The following is a 17,138-nucleotide window of genomic DNA, read 5'->3' as shown; positions in this document are numbered from 1 at the left end:
CCGAGGCCCCGCTCTTATAGCGGGATCGGGCGTCACGCCCACTCCAGCCAATCAAGACGCCCGCCCGCGCGCGGAGCCCCGCCTCTTCCGGCGGGCGCGCGACCCCGCCCTGGGGGCGGTGGGGGAGGGGCGGCCCCGCGCGGGCTGAGGCGGCGGGCGTGTGGCCGCGCGCGGGGCGGGGCGGGGCGGGTGTCCTCGGCGTCCCGGCTCCCGCGATGGGGGGGGGCGGGGAAGAAGTGCGGTCGGGGTCGGGCGCGGAGCCCCGGCGCCCGGGGCTGGGAGCCGCCGGCACGTGTCCCCTGAGCCGTCCGGGCGGGCTCCCCGAGACATCCTGCCCCGGGGGCAGGTTAAAAGTCCGGGCGGCGGGGCAGCAGTTACCACACCCGGGGGGATCTCCTCGGGCGTCACCTGGAAAGTGGCAGTGGGAGCCCTAGGAGGTTGCGTCAGTTAGAGGTGGGGCGGGAGGGGCTCGCTCTCCCTTCCTCAGGGTCCGGCCGGGAGCGACACGCGGACGGGCTGGGGTCCCGGGGGCCGTCCCCGACCCTCGCCAACATGGCTCCCGGTGCAGCTTCCCCGACAGAGGCTGGGCGGGCCGTGGTTCCCGGGGAGATGCGGTGAGCGGGCGCCTTCGAGGGGGAGCCGTGAGGGACGAGCCCCCGGGGCTTCTGAGAAGATCCGGGGACGGGTTAGAAAAGGGAGGAGAAGCCACTGGGGATCTGGAGACGGAGCCATCTTGGAACGGCTGCCTTGGCGCACCCGGGTCAGGCCACAGCCGGCTCAAGCTGAGGAGATCTCCCGGGGAGCCACCTCCTGGGGCTGCCCCTGCGGAGCGGCCGGTGGGCACAGTGTCCACGGGACCGGGCAGGGCAGGGCAGGGCCGCCGAGTCCCTTCCTTCCAGGCGCCCGCCCTGTCGGCCGGCTTCCAGCTCCACTGTTCGCCACCAGGTCCTTCCGCACGGCTGGGAGACCTCGCCGAGGCCCTTTGGACGCTCACAAACATGAAACCTTAAGCTGAACTTCGCAACCTCAACAAAAAGAAGGCAGGCTCTAAAATGTTAAAATTCGTTGCTGACGGAATTCTGGTGATCTCTTTCTTGGGTCTCTACTGTTTTCGTTTCGGAATGAACATTTTACCTTCAGGAAAAAAAAATTTTTTTTAGGTCTAAAACTACAAAAATAAAATAAAATAAAATAAGCAGAAGCCTGTGGGAGAGTGTAGACGAGGAGTGCCTTATCCAGTCTGGGATAGAAGGCCAGGGAAGGCTTCCCTAGGAAAGTGACAGTTGAGCTAAGTCTGAAGAAAAAGCTAGAAGGAAGGTAGAGTGGAAGAGAATTCCAAGTGGAGAGAACAGCACACGCAAAGGTGTAAAGATGTGGAAATGTATGGCCTGTCCATGGTACCTCAAGAAAATGTGTTGGCCTTGGAAAGCTACAAGGGTGCTACACGGGCAAGGTCAGGAAAGGGTGGCTCAGAAGTTTAGTGCTACCTTGAGCCCAGGGTGTGATCCTGGAGACCCTGGATCGAGTCCCACGTCGGGCTCCCTGCATGGAGCCTGCTTCTCCCTCTGCCTGGGTCTCGGCCTCTCTCTCTCTCTGTCTGCCTCTCATGAATAAATAAATAAAATAAATAAAATCTTTTTTTTAAAAAAAGGAAGGGTTGTGTGCCATATAAAGGGTTACATTTTATCCTGGGCAATCTGGAGACACTAAGGGATTTCTAACCAGGGAGATACCACATTTCGTTTTATTTTTAGATATCTTGTACTACTAGGGAAGAGTACAGCAAAGTCATCAGATGCAGAGCTCTTTCTATAGAGCCATAAACGCCAGTTAGAAAATGTAATAAAAGAAAAAATATTTTTAATTTACACTGGCAAAGAAAAGCTTAAAGTACCTAGGAATAAGGTTAATAAGAAATCTATGAAGAGAATTATAAATGTTTGCTGCTAGACAGAAAAGACGTGCATAAAGGAAGAAATGCCATGTTTCTAGACAGTCAACCTCAGTTTTGTAAAGATGTCTGCTGGCCCCAAAGACACCTATACATTCAATGCAATTTCTAGAAAACTCCATGGTATTTTTTGGAACTTGACAAAATGATCCTAAATTTTATTTGGAACAATGCATGTGTAGAATAGCTGATAGGCATCTGGGAGAAAAACGGTTATGAGGGTAGATTTACCTTCTCTGATATTAAAAAACTCATACAGGAAGTGTTAACAGTCCTACCCACAAACTTATGGGAACTTGCTAGATGCTAAAGTGACATTTTGAATTTGGGGAGAAAGAGTGAGTTCAACAAATGATGTTGAAACAATTGATAGTCATGTGAATGAAAATGACTCACTGTATTTCAAAACATGTTCCAGACAGATCCAAGCCTTTAAAAAACAAAAACAAAACACCTATGAAATTACTAGTAGAATACATGGAAGACTACCTTTTAGAATTCTGGGGTAGGTAGGGAGTGTTCTTTTGAGTTTGTCCAAAGCCATAAACGGGCAGATGGCAGATTTGACTACTTAAAAAAATGAAGAGTTGGATAGCTCAGAGGTTTGGCAACATGGAGGGTGGACGAGAGACTCTGGGCCACGGAGGAGCCTGAGTGCACTGGGCCACCGTGGACAATGGTGGAGGACAACCAAATATGGGATTGTGCCAAAGGAAAAGGCCAGAGTCTTCAGAAGAGAAAGACTCTGCCAAATAAGAGAAAATCAATGACACCTCAGTTCCTGAAAGAACTCCAAATCGTAACAAGTTTGCAAAACCAAATGTTACTGGACTACCTTGGTGATTAGGTGCACTTGATTACATAGGAAAGAGGAGAGTTTGGAACAGAATTGGCCTATTGGCAAGAGGAAAATAGAGATTCCAAAATGTCTGGGACTTGTGATATTGAAGTTAGAACTATTTGTCTTTTTCAACTAGTATAAAATAAAATCGAGAAATACTTTGAGTAACAAAGGCTGATTCAGGTGAATGCTCTGGACTGTGACCAATCAAGGATACGGCTATCACACAGTTTGTGAAGATGAATTAAAAGTGTTCCTAGTAAGTCCTTTCAGTTGGACAAAGCACTCGGCAAAAGAACGGAGGGTATGGTCCTACAAAAACTTGGTAAGCCCAAAACACATTCTAATTATGCTGGAAGAAGAAAAAGAACTAGAAGAAAATTTGTGGGTATAACTATAGGAATATGGAGCAGACTGGAATCAAGTAGGTTAAAGAAATCTACAAAATTGTTCTTTTCTTCGTAAAAATGAGTGATTTAATTTTTTAAAAACGAATTACGGGCAGCCCGGTGGCTCAGCGGCTTAGCGCTGCCGCTGCCTTCAGCCCAGGGCCTGATCCTGGAAACCCGGGATCGAGTCCCATGTTGGGGCTCCCTGCATGGAGCCTGCTTCTCCCTCTGCCTGTGTCTCTGCCTCTCTTTCTCTCGTGAATGAATAAATAAAATCTTTAAAAAAAATACAAATGATAGATTGAGTTTGTATTTGTAGCTTGGAAAGTAGCAAAGATGCGTAACTATCCTATATAATATTTATTTGTACAGATAATTATATATTATATACACGTAGGTCACTCTTTGATTGTCTTTCCTGCTATCAGATACTGTAAGCTCCCGGAGGGCAGGTGTGTTTCTGTTTCTTCATCTTGCACTCCCAACATTTTGCAAGATGCTGGTTACTAGGTGCTGAGGATTTGTTGAACCAACACATGGCTGCAGGATTGAATGTGGAGGATGGATTACAGTCAGGCAAGAGGGCAGGGTACTGATTGGGAGGCAGCAGCCCTGGTTCTCAGCAGAGGAAACAGCAAGCTGATACTGAGATATGGAGGAGACACAATAGACAGGATGAGGTGGCAGGTTAGGTAAATGAGATTTGGGAGGTGGGCAAGAAAGTTCCCGGTTTTCTGGCCTGGAAGCTGGATGGCTGCTGCCATTCACTGAGAATGAAATGCAGGTTAGAGGACAGGCAAGCTTGCTTTTGGGCTGGATGTGCAGAGTGTCAGGGCCTCTAGGACATCCAGGTGGACAGAGCCCACAGCAAATTGGACCCACGGGAAGGCAGTTGGTCTGTTGCTCAAAGTAGGTTTCATGAATCAGTATCGGCTCTGTGCTGGGATAAAAACATAGGCAGTTGCAGTGACCCTCGTGGCAACACGGAGGGACGGCTGTGGCTAAAGTTGACCGTTGCGGGAGGCTGGCTGGGAAAAATGAAAGAGAAATCTTGTGCTGGGATGAGTGTGTGTGTGTGTGTGTGTGTGTGTGTGTGTGTCTGTTTGCTTGGGCTAGTCCCCGCATTCTGGGACTCCTGGGTGTTAGAACTGCCATTTCCAAGCTTCTAGGTTCTTCCAAAGCTGTTACCCGCTCTTTGGACCTTTGCTGGTCAGGATTTGGCCTCCCTCCCCTCCAACCCTAGCTCCTGGTGACTTTGAGGAGGTGGGGAGTTTGGCTGGCCTCCCAGGACATTTACCTCCTGGGGCTGGGAGCAGGGGGAGGGACAGCAAGCCAGAGAGGAACCAAGCTAGGTTTTTTTTTTTTTTCCTGGAGGACACTGGCACTTTCCAGAGCTTGAGGGGGAAGAGGCGGGGTTGTGGTAGACAGCTGCTGCCCCACCATGACTCAGCACTCTCCTGGTCTGGAGGTTTTGAGCTTTGACTCCAAAAGTGCTTTGTCACTGAGGGGAGGGAAAGACTGGAAGTCTTGGAGGGCTGTGGCTTCGCTATAAGGAGCGAGTGGGCGAGCACCCCCTTTTCCTACTGTGGCCGGCTGCCTAGGCTCGACTTAGAGCAAGGGGGTCTGGATCACCCCAACAGGCCTCAGACCACATTTCTGCTGGGAGGGGGCAAGGGGTCCTCACTTCTCTTACCTGTTTCTCCCTCAGGGCCTTTCTGCCTCAGTGAGTTCTTTCTGTCCCTTCTAGGGATTAACCTAGGGTTACAATTAAGGATTCCACAGCTGGGAAATCATAGACACTTGTAATGCTAAGGCTTGGAAACGACTTGAAAGTTTCCACATCACCATGTTTACAAATTAAAGAGGTGAGAGGCCCATAGAAAGCCAGTCTTGCCCCAGGCCATAGTCACTGGGAGGAACACAGACTGGAAGTACCTAACCAGCCCGGGGTAGAATACAGCATGGTCATTAAAAACAACAGTAAATTGGTTGTTGGAATGTGTATATAAAATAACGTTACATGAAAAAGCAGAGCCCGGATAAGTTCCTGCAAAACTGATGGAGATGAAGATAAATCCCAGGGCTGGAAACTTCGATGAGGTCTGGGAGAGACTGTGTTGATGTTTCAACTGAATAGAGGGTGTTTTAAGTGTCTGGAATTTGCCCTGGGGCTCGGGAAAGTGAAGTGTGTAGGAAGTTAGAGTTCAGAAATGTCTCAACTGGAAAAAAAGGACACCTAAGGAGATTCAGGAACATTCCTGGATGATGCAGCCATGTTTCAGAGAGCTTGTCCTTAAGCTACATTTTAAAAACCCCGAGGCAATGTAGACTCAAAGTCTAGAGACTCAGCAACCCCCTTTCCCAGACCATTAAGGTCAAGAGTCAGGTCCTGAGATGTTGAGGATGATTGGGAGTGGAAGGCACCCCCTTGTCTAAGGGAGAGCCCAGCACACCACTCCTTTCCCTCACCACTCTTATCTCTCCAGCCCCGCCTGTTGTTTGCTTGTTTACCTTCCCACTGGACTTTGAGCTCCACATTACACCTCCTCCCCAGACCCCAGCACAGCCCAGAGCCCTTCCCAGCTCTAGCAGCTTGCAGCCCTGGAGCTCTCTCTGGAATCATCGTGCCTCGTTGGGAGCTGGCCTCTGCCTGTGGCCTGGAGGCCCCTGGGTCCAAATGACCCCCAGTATCTGCCCGCATTCTAGATACTTTGAAAAGGTCACCTGGCCTTTCTTAACTTCACTGCCTGTATTTATTTACAGTCTCTGGAACCAGCCCCCCCCCCCCCCCCCCCCCCCCATGCTACCCTGGCTGTCCCTCTCCCCCTTTCGGGTGCCCTCATCGCCACAATTCGTGTTGCGCCTCATGACCTGGTGCCCAGCCACACGGCATGCCCATGTTACCTAGTCTCGGCCCAGCCTGCAGAGTAGGGGAAGTTGCTCGCTTTGTTAGGGGCCAAGTAGCCGTAGCCGGGGCACCTCCTCGTGGAGATGGACTCTTGTAGCCGCCTTGGCCTTTCTCTTTGATTGATTAATTGATTGATTTACTTATTTATTTATTCATGAGAGACACAAGGAGAGCCAGGCAGAGGGAGAAGCAGGCTCCCTGCGGGGAACCTGGTGTGGGACTCAATCCCGGGACTCCAGGATCACGACCTGAGCCAAGGGCAGACGCTCAACCACTGAGCCACCCAGGTGCCCTGGCCTGGGCCTTTCATAGCATCCACACTTCGCCTTCCCCTGGAGGAGGCTTTCTCCTAGTGACAATTGAGGAGTTGAGGCCCCAGTCAGGGGTGTGGGAGGGCTGCTCCCAGCAGCCAAGGCTCCTTATTTCCTGCCTGGGATCCCACCTGTGGCCTCCCTGCCCTTCCCAGCTTTGTGAAAGGCTGAGGGAAGTACTTCACTCTTTCCCTTACCTCCCCAAGGGTTCTCCACTGTCCTAGGGATAAAAGTGTGACTCTTCTACCTGAAACGAATATAACATTATGCGTCAACTACACTTCAATTTAAAAAAAACACGTGACTCTTCTGTGGGACCCGAGGTACTGCCCACTGCCTGGCACACTCCTCTGGGACGTCGTCTCCAGCCTTTCCCCATGGCCCAACAGCAGTGCCCTCACACCTGGAGGACTTGACAGCAGGTCCTTTTGCCCAGATGGCCCTCCCTGACCTTTCTGCCTGAAAAACAACCCAGCATCCAGAAGCCAACTCACATATCCTCTGAGAAGCTTCCCTCACTTCCCCTGCAGAACTGTGCCCTCCAGCGCCCTGAAAGTTTCTCCAGGAGCACACCTCACCTGCTGGGGCCCTGCCTCCTGCACTGAAAGGGGAGCTCCTGCCCTGTTCCTCTCCCTTGCCCACCTCGGTACCCAGCAAAGTGCCAGGCTCCCAGACTACCGAGAACTGTGTGCTGGATTTCATTTCAGATCTTGGCTCTCACTCTCCTTCCCTGCTCTTAAGGGATAGGCTTCCCCCAGCCCTTGTCTCACAGATGAGCTTTTACCATCTTAACATCAGTAAGACTAGCTCTTTCTACCTTGCTCATGGGGGATGCAGATGAGTCTCTCTGGGGTTTGAAGCTTATTACGCAGCAGAGACCTGAGGATACTATAAGGCAGTGGGAGCTATGACCAGCTGGGCCAAGGGGTTAGTGACGCCATGGTCCCAGGCTCTCTGCTCTGAAGACTGGTCCCTTTGTCTTCAACCGTGGCCGCGGAGTGGGAGGTCACAAGGGGCCCAGGTAGACACGTCGAAGGATTGTTGGTCCTCTCTACCTAGAAAATGTGCATGTGCTTCCTGGAAATGGGACTAGAGCATTCTTGGAGTTCTTATCCTGTGAATATAACACACCAGAGAGTTTATAGAAACTAAGTGGACACCTTATTGCAGCTGAAACCTACACCACCTCTGAGGAGGAGGCAGGGCAGGTAGCCAGGTTGTAAGCAGAGGAGCACACTACAGGTCAGAGAGGTTCAGTGACTGCCTTACCAAAGGTAGCGAGCGCAGCTTGTAAGAGACTGGGCTGGGACCGGAACCCAGAGTCTAACCGTGCGGCAGTTGTCCAAATCTGGGCCCTGATGCATCCACTCCAATTCTGAAAATCAGCCCGTGACCTTTAGTCACAAGGCAGAGAGGAAAAAGATCCATGAGATTACAGGTGTCTGAGGGCTGAGATATCTTTGTAGGGGGAGAATAGATCCTGCTGGCCAAAGTCCCAGGCAAAGGTGAGGCAGCACCCACCTGTGACCAGTGTGAAGGTATCCATGCTGGCAGTTGGCACTTTTAAGGAGTTCCTATGATTTCACCAGCAGCAAACAGGTGATTTTCAAAATCAACAATTTGATTTTATTAATACCTGGAGTCTGTTTGCTTGGTGGACTTTGTGGATCCTTTCTTTCTTTCTTTCTTTCTTTCTTTCTTTCTTTCTTTCTTTCTTTCTTCTTTCTTGAGTCAGTACGAAGGAAGGTTAGGAAGGAAGGAGGGGGGAGGCGTGTTATGTCGGTCTTTTTCTTAGTTATTTCTCTTCTGCCTTCCTTCCTTCCTTCGTTTCATTCTTTTTCTTTCTTTCTTTCTTTCTTTCTTTCTTTCTTTCTTTCTTTCTTTCTTTCTTTCCTTTCTTCTTTCTTTTCTCTCTTTTTGAAGTAGATAATACGCCTAGAGTCCAACACACAGCCTGAACTCACAACCCTGAGATCAAGACCTGAGCCAAGATCAGGAGTCAGACACTCAATGGACTGAGCCACCCAGGCACCCTGGGAGCTTGTGGTTCTTTAGGAGGCATTAGTAGAGATCATGGGGCAAGGCTCAGGCAGTGAACTTGGTCTTAAATTATCTTCTGAGCTTGGTGCTAGTGGCTGCCAGGCATAGGAGATGGCCGGGTAGCCTGGAGCACCTTGGCTATTCAGTGGTGTCCCTGAACGTGGCAGCTGGGTTCAGACCCACTCCTGAGACCTGAGGCTACCTCTAGAACATACTATTATTTATAGGGACCAAGGCTCTCTATGGGTCTGGAGGCCTCTGCTTGGCCATTGGTGGACACACCAGGATTGGGACTTGTGGGAAATGCCTCCTCCAAGGCTCGAAACCCCTCATTCTGATGTGGGATCTGAGCATCATGCTAACATTCCCAAAAGAGCCTCTGGGTTCCTGGAGCTGAAGCTGACCACTCATTAGGGCACATAAGATGCCCCCCTTCCCAGCTGGGGTAATCCTACCTACTTAGCAGGGCCCCGAGCCCACCCTTAGCTTTCTCAGTGGAGGACTAGCCCTTCTAGCAGAGCTTGCGGTCTAGGGCAGATGCTTAGAAGAAGAAGTCAAACCCATGGGAGCCTTCCCAAGGGAAGGGAACTCACCTGCCCTTTCCTTCCCCAGCTCTTTGGTTCTAGCTGCACAGATAATATAAAAATACCCTTCCAAACATCCCTGCCCTTTCACAATTCTTCAGAATAATTGGATGGAATTAAGTATCTTTTTTCCTAATTGCTTACCTGTCTAGATGTTCTTTCCGTATTGTGGGTATGTAGGTGGTGGCATGGGCAGGAATGCAGATTCTCTACTTTTCTCGGGAATTGGTTATTTTTCCAATATTCACACCTACTTGCCAACATTCACCCCCCTTCTGGCTAGACTAGCTCCAGATTCTCCTCTGGGGAGCCATTTCCTTCCCTCCAGGCCCTGCCATGTGCTGTGATTAGAATGGCCTCTCTCCCCAGATTCAGGAGTAGACCTGTTTCCTGTCACTTGCAGTATATTTTCCAATCAATATGCCTCTAACATCATCTAAGTGGCAACAGATTCCCTCGTGAGTTACAGACTTCAAGCCAGGCATGTGATCTGATACTTTTATTCAGTCACTCAATTAACAAAGCATGGTTCACAACTTGTCAGGATGCATCCAAGTGCCTGATATTTCTAACAAGGAGTCAGCAGAAGGAAATGAGGGTCGGAATCGAACCTATTAGGGAAACTGTCAAGAGGCCATCCAAGATCCTCACTATGTACCTGGCTTTCCCATCTTTCTGAGAAATACCTTCAGGGCAGCCGCATCCATGTGCCAGACACAGTGAGTTGCCTGACAGGTGGCAGGGAAGGATGGGGCTGCATGAGGTCTCATTCCCTCCTCTTGTCCCTCCTGCCGGTCCATTGGCACTGTGTCCTGTGTGGGCCCCACCCCTGTCCCTTTACTTAAGTCTCTCCTCCCAAAACTGTCCCCTTTGATATGCCAAAGACCTACCCTTCCCCCAAACTCCAATCCAAGTCCTGCCTCTGCCAGGAGTCTTCCAGGTTGGAGCTAATCTCTTTCCCCCTCTAATGGTGGTCCCTTCAGCCTTTACTGAGTGACAGTGGGTGCTTGTGTGTCATAGCACCATCATTCCTCCACAGCCACGGGGAGATCATTGGCTCTGTGGACATTTGAACCTCGTTGTCATCTCTATTCCTAATACGCAGGCCCAGGCCCTGGCCCAGGACAGGGCCAACTGCACCGTGTATGGGTGGCAGAACTGAGCTGTGGAAAGGAGGAATCCTTGCTCCAGAAGGAAGGGTCCTTCCTTCCAGGAGACATGGTTCTCTGCACTTAACTAAGGGTGAGGAAGGGCTGCTCCTCCAGCTTCTTCCTAGGAGCCCTGAATGGGAGCCTCATGAATCAGAATTGGTCTCTGGATGGGCACCGGGTGGCTCCGTTGGGTGAACAACTGCCTTTGGCTCAGGTTGTGATCCTGGGGTCCTCGGATAGAGCCCTGTGTTGAGCTCCCTGCTCAGCAGGGGGTCTGCTCCTCTCTCTCCTTTTGCCCATCCCCTTGCTTGTGTTTTCTCTCTCTCAAATAAATAAATATGTATAAAAGAATTGGTCTCCGGAATTTGCCTTAATCTGGCTTAACCTAGTCACCACTTCAGGCCTGGACTCCTGCATTCCAAGGGAATGGGGTCCTCAGGCTCAAGCTATAAGTGGGTTATACTCAGTCCCTCTTCTTAAAAAAGAATCCAATAATGATAGAAATTAATGCTTAATAATAAAAGCTAATGCTTTTTGAGCCTTTACTAAATATATGCCAAACATGCCACTTGACAGATGAGGAAACCGAGGCACAGTACTACATAACTTGCCGAAGGATACCCACTGTTTGAATTCAGAACCCACACTCCTAACCATCCCTCACCCCACCCACTGCCCAGATCATTCAGCTTTTTGCTCCAGCTCCTCCTTGGCCCCTTACTCCACTCTGTTCACCCAGGACCCATCATGAGGCAGCCCATATAGGGGTTTAGTAAACGCTTATGGAACCAGTGAAAGGAAGCAGGGAATTCCGTTTACCAGGGTATCCCCAGGAAGGAGAGGAACAACAAACATGCTGAAAGCCCAGCTTCCAGGACATTCTGTCACTGCCACATCCAGGGAGGGGGATGTTTCAGGTCCCAGATTTATTTATTTATTTATTTATTTATTTATTTATTTATTTATTCATTCATTCATTCATTCATTCATTCATTCATTCATTTTTATGATTTTACATATTTACTCACGAGAGACACACAGAGAGAGGCAGAGACACAGGAAGAGGGAGAAGCAGGCTCCCTGCAGGGATCCTGTTGCAGGACTCCATCCCAGGACCCCGGGATCAGGACCTGAGCCAAAGGTAGATGCTCAACGTTGAGCCACCCAGATGTCCTCTGGTCCCAGATTTCTGACTGACTCTCGTCCCTGTTCATGTAAGATTGGAGGGCACGAGTGCAGTTGCCTCTTGGCCAGACCTCGTGAGAGTACTCCAGGGAAAATCCTCCACGGATGGCAGTGGCTTCTGAGGTTGTGCCCCAAGCAGATGGATGAGAGAGCTGGGATGTTTGCATCAGTCAGAATGACTTTGATTTCAAGCAACAAAGCCCTACCCACATTAGCTTAGCAACGAAGGAAATTTATTGGCTCATGTAGCTGAGACATCACGAAATGAACTTCAGGGCACCTGGGTGGCTCAGTCGGTGAAGCAGCTGCCTTCGACTCAGGTTATGATCCCAGGGTCCTGGGATGGAGCCCCATGACAATGGGCTTCCTGCTCAGTGGGGACTCTGCTTCTCCCTCTCCCTCTACCCCTGTCCACGGCTCATTCTCTCTCTCTCTCAAATAAATGAATAAATAAATAATCTTAAGAAAGAAATATGTACTTCACGCATGGTTTCATCAGGGCTCTGGCTCCATTTTTCTCCAATCACTTTCCTATCTGCTCCCATCCTCATAGAGCTTTATCCATAGGCTGCCTCCCAGTAGCATGGAGGGTTGCAGGCCTCCTTCTGGGAGGAATGCTAGACACCACTCCACCCCCACTCACAATTTTTGTCTGAAAGGGCTCACTTGACATAGTACTGCCTCTCCTGAATGTCTGATCCTAAATGGCTGCTTCAGCAAACCAAGATGATGGAGTCGATGAGTATTTCTAAGTGGCATTTGGGCCCCAGAGCTCACTGGAGACCAGAAGAATTTCTGCCAAATGCTCTCTGGTCTGACTTGCTGGTATCTTGATTTTACCAAGTAATAAAGTTATCTCAGTGGCAGGACAGTGGAACTGGGGCACCCAGGCCTGTGCCCTTCAGCTTTCAGTGCTGTATGTGGGTCTGTTGAAGACCCGTGAGGGGCCCAGCACTCCGATTTTGGAGGCTCCACTGCACATCTGGCAAACATGAAAGTATGCCTACATCCCATATTCAACAAAATTGAAAAACAATTTTAAGAGAATTGAGCTCAGTTGCATTTGAGTAGGTGACAATATTATAATTTGTAAACATTTGCTTTTATTGACTTGGCTGTTGCATTTTCTTTTTTTTTTTTTTTTTTTTTGAGATTATTTATTTACTCATGAGAGACACACACACACACACACATAGAGGCAGGCAGAGACACAGGCAGAGGGAGAAGCAGTATCCATGCAGGGAGCCCGACGTGGGACTCGATCCCGATCCCGGTCCCCAGGATCACGCCCCAGGCGAAGGCGGCGCTAAACCTCTAGGCCACTGGGGCTGCCCAAGCTGTTTTCTTAGTTTAGAAGCAAACACATTTTCTTGGGCCTTTGCAAAGCTCCCAGGTAGGAGGCTGTGGCCTGTTGTGTATAATGGAGGATCGGCCTGATTGAAGATTTGTGCGCAAGTGACCTTGGGCAAGCTGCCAACCTCTCTTGGCCTCTGTGAGGTCAATTGTCCATTGACAATAAGGATGTTTGCATTTTTTTCCCTGTTACTGCCCTGAGAGCTGCCCTTCCAACTGGAGGAGCAGAGGGAGTAAACTGAGTGTCACTGGAAGTCAAGTAAACCCAATTCCTTTGGGATCCGTTCGACACTTGCCAAAATATAGAGAATAGTCTAGTGAATTTCCATGTACCCATTGCTCAGTTCCAACAATTAGCCCATAGTGCATGATTACCCCTTATTCCCTCTATATGTCCACCACCTACGCTCCCTTTGACCCAGACATTATATTACTATATTTCTTAATATTCCAGTATATGTCTCTAAGAAGAAATGGTTCCACTTTTGAAACACAAACTACAGAAAACACAAATTTCTTAATGTCATCAACTTTCCAGTCTGCACATTTCCCTACTGTCCTACATACATCTTTAAATAAAAAACAAAACAACAACAACAACAAAAAAACCTAATTTGCAGGGTGCCTGGGTGGCTCAGTCAGTTAAGCGTCTGACTCTAGGTCTCAACTCAGGTCTCAATCTCAGGGTTGTGAGTTCAAGCCCTATATTGGCCTGCATATTGGGCTCTATGCTGGGCATCAATCCTATTAAAAGAAAAAAAAAGTAAAAAAAATCTAACTTGTTTATTCCAATCAGGATCCAAACAAGATTTATAACTGGTTAATAGGTTTCCTCAGACTCTTTTAATTGCTTTCTCCCCGTTCTTTAGCTTTCTCCCCATTCCCCTTCCCCATCTCCTCCGTAGTCTGCATCTCATTGATAGTATCTTTGTGGTATTATTTAACATGTTCCTTTGTCCCCTACATTTCCTGTAAATTGGAAGTTAAATCTAGAAGCTTAATCAGATGTTTTTAGATATATCTTTTGGCAAAATCACTTTATAGGTGGTCTTGTGTTCTTCCATCAGGAGGCACATAATGTCTATTTTCCTGCTTATTATTAGCAGTTGTTAATTTATTCATTTTTTAGGGTTTGCAAAATGATGATATTCAAATCTATCATTCCTTATTTGGTTATTATGTGGACTGTCTCTATAGAGAGCAACTTCCCCTTCATTATTTGGCTACCCCGGGGTATAGTTCTTAAGGAAAAGACAGAATAAATGCTTGGTTCTCTCCCTCCTGCCCTTTATTTACTAGTTTTGTTTTTTTGTTTGTTTTGTTTTTTTTAATTTTATTTATTTATTCATGAGAGACACAGATTGAGAGATGCAGAGACACAGGCAGAGGGAGAGGCAGGCTCCATGCAGGGAGCCCGACGTGGGACTTGATCCCGGGACTCCAGGATCATGCCCTGGGCTGAAGGCGGCGCTAAACTGCTGAGCCACCAGGGCTGCCCTATTTACTAGTTTTGTAAATAATAAGTTAGCTCTCTAGTATTCACCAAAGGTGATCAATGAGTCTTTATATTTTAGAAGTATTTTTAATTTAAAAATTTAAATAAAAACTTTTTTAATTTAAAAAAAAATTTTTTTTTGGTGGGCTCCATGCCCAGTGTAGAGCCCAATGCAGGGCTTGACCTCACAACCCTGAGATCAAGACCTGAGCTGAGATCAAAAGTCAGATGCTTAACCAACTGAGCCACTCAGGTGGCCCAATTTTTTTGTTAAGTAATCTGTACATTCAAGGTGGAACTTGAACTCACGACCTCAAGATCAAGAGTTGCTAGCTCCACCAACTAAGCCAGAGAGGTGCCCCTCAATGAGTCTTTTTAAAAAATCATTATGAACTTGTGGATTTAAATGTGCTTGACAGGATGCCTGGTTGGCTTAATGGTTAAGCATCTGCCTTTGGCTCTGGGCGTGATCCTGAGGTCCAGGATCGAGCTCTGCATCAGGTTCCTTGCAGGGAGCCTGCTTCTCCCTCTGCCTGTGTCTCTGCCTCTCTCTCTGTGTCTCTCATGAATGCATAAATACAATATTTTTTAAAAAATAAATGTATTTGCCGTATTTCAATGAACTGCAATTATTATGCATATTGACTTTCAAATGGTCTCAATTTGGGTGCAGGGGCAGCCTGTCCCTCTTACCCTTGAACCCCTTGGACAGCCTCTGTTTCAGAAGTTTTTGATACATTTGCTGTTTTCAGGTGTGATGAGTTGATCCAAATTCAAGCTCACGCTGTACTTTCACTCAGTCAGTTCCCAGTTTTGCAACCAGTCTTTTCTCCAAGGGGCCCTGGTTCCTTTAATTTGAACATGATAGTTAGGGGCCACCACCTGGGTACTGGAAGTGCTCATGGTTTCTAATACTTCTAGGCGCCTTTTCAGAGATTAGAAACAGGATTTTTTTTTTTTTTTTTAATTTTAAGAAAAGATCTGAGTTTGTGGCAAATGCGTGGCTCGTTGGCTGGGCACCTGACTCTTGATTTCAGCTCAGGTCATGATCTCAGGGTCATGAGATAGAGCCCCACACTCAGCTCAGAGCCTGCTTAAAATTCTCTCTCTCCCTCTCCCTCTGTCCCCCCCACTCACACACATTCTTTCTCTAAAAAAAAAAGAAAAAAAAGATGTCGGCCTGGAGCATAAAACCCTGAGATCATGACCTGAGCCAAAATCAAGAGTTGGATGTTCAACTAAGCCACCCAGGTGCTTTTTGTTTTTTTGTGCCTGTCTTACTTCATTTAGTATGTCTTCACGATTTATTCATATTACAGACTTTCCTTCCTTTTTAAGACTGAATAGTATTCTGTCATGTGTAAAGACCACATTTTGCATATCCATTCATCCATGGACGAATGGACATGGATTGCTCCCACATTTAAACTATTGTGAAAAAAAAAACTATTGTGAATAATGCTGCTATAAACATGGGCGTACAGATTATCTTTTGAGACCCTGCTTTCGATTCTATTTGGTATATACTCAGAAGGGGAATTGCTGGATCAAATGAAATTCTATTGTGAATCTTTTGAAGAAACTCCCTCATTTTTTTTATGGCTACAAAGCACTCCATTATGTGAATGTACTATTGTTTATTCAGCCAGGCCTTACTGACACACGTTTGCTTTTTTCCAAGCATTGGTTATTAAAAACAGAGCTGCAATAAAGAGCCTTATCCTTCCATCTTTTTTATTCTTTGTAGTTTATCTTTAGGATAGATTCCTAGAAGTGGGATTGTGGAATCAAAGGACACAAGCATGCAATCTATTAGGTATCAACAAATTCCTTTCCATAGGGACAGTATCATTTTGCACTCCCAACAGCAAAGTGTGAGAATGTTTGTTTTCTCATAGCCTGGACAAAAGAGTATTTGTTATATTTTGGATTTTAGCCAAACTTATCAGCAAGAAATAGTTCCTTGTAGCAATTTGCGTTTCTTCAACTATAAGTGAGGTTGAGCATCTTTAGTACATTTTTTCTCACAGGTTGTTGGTCTTTTAATTTATGCTAGCAGCTCTTTATATATTAAGAATGCTAATACTGGGGATCCCTGGGTGGCTCAGCGGTTTAGCGCCTGCTGTCGGCACAGGGCGAGATCCCGGAGTCCCAGGATCGAGTCTCACATCGGGCTCCCTGCATGGAGCCTGCTTCTCCCTCTGCCTGTGTCTCTGCCTCTCTCTCTCTCTGTCTCTCATGAATAAATAAATAAAATCTTAAAAAAAAAAAAAGAATGCTAATGCTTTGTGATGTAAGTTGTGAATCTTTTTTTTACCCTTCTGCCATTTCTCTATTTAATTTTACTTATTTATATATTTTAAACTTATTTAATTTGCCTTACAAAACTTCAATTCCTTGTAGCTTACTAATCTTTCCTTTTATTGCCTCTGAGTGTCAGGTCAGAATTAAGAAAGCTTTTCCCACTCCCAAGTTATAGAAGAACTGCCCCCTATTTTCCTTTAGTACTTGGGTAGTTTCATTTTTACACTTAAATATCCAATCCCTTTGGAATGTACCCTAGAATATGAGAGGGATGCCTCCAATTGTTCCAGATTCCACAGGAGTCTCCAGTTACCTGAACATTGTTAAATCATAATCATTCTTCCCCCACGATTTGTGATGCCGCCTTAATCATACACAAGCTCTCCATAGGCAACAGGGGCTATTTCTGGATTTTGTATTGTTTTCCAGAGAAACCACTCCATCTCACTCACCATTACTCAGGACACCCCCACCCTACCCGCCCACCAAGGCAATACCTGAGGGTCCCACCTGACAGCAAAGCCCTTTGCTTCAGACTCAGAGGTCAAATTCTGGAGGCAAGTGCTTTTAACAGAGGGTCTGTGGGCGCCAGATGCATACTAACCCATACTCTGCTGATGTTGTTT

General features: G+C 47.5%; 1 long non-coding RNA gene across 1 annotated transcript; it reads left to right on the top strand.

Moving 5' to 3' along the window:
• Window positions 1-234: 234 nt before the first annotated feature.
• LOC119864142 lies at window positions 235-1,195 on the top strand. The gene is made up of 2 exons (XR_005372981.1): window positions 235-614; window positions 946-1,195. It is a non-coding gene; the product is annotated as an uncharacterized LOC119864142 (long non-coding RNA).
• The last annotated feature ends 15,943 nt before the right edge of the window (window positions 1,196-17,138 follow it).

Source organism: Canis lupus, chromosome 18 (genome assembly GCF_011100685.1).
Source record: "Canis lupus familiaris isolate Mischka breed German Shepherd chromosome 18, alternate assembly UU_Cfam_GSD_1.0, whole genome shotgun sequence".
Lineage (NCBI taxonomy): Eukaryota > Metazoa > Chordata > Mammalia > Carnivora > Canidae > Canis > Canis lupus.
This window is presented reverse-complemented; position numbering and strand designations above follow the sequence as displayed.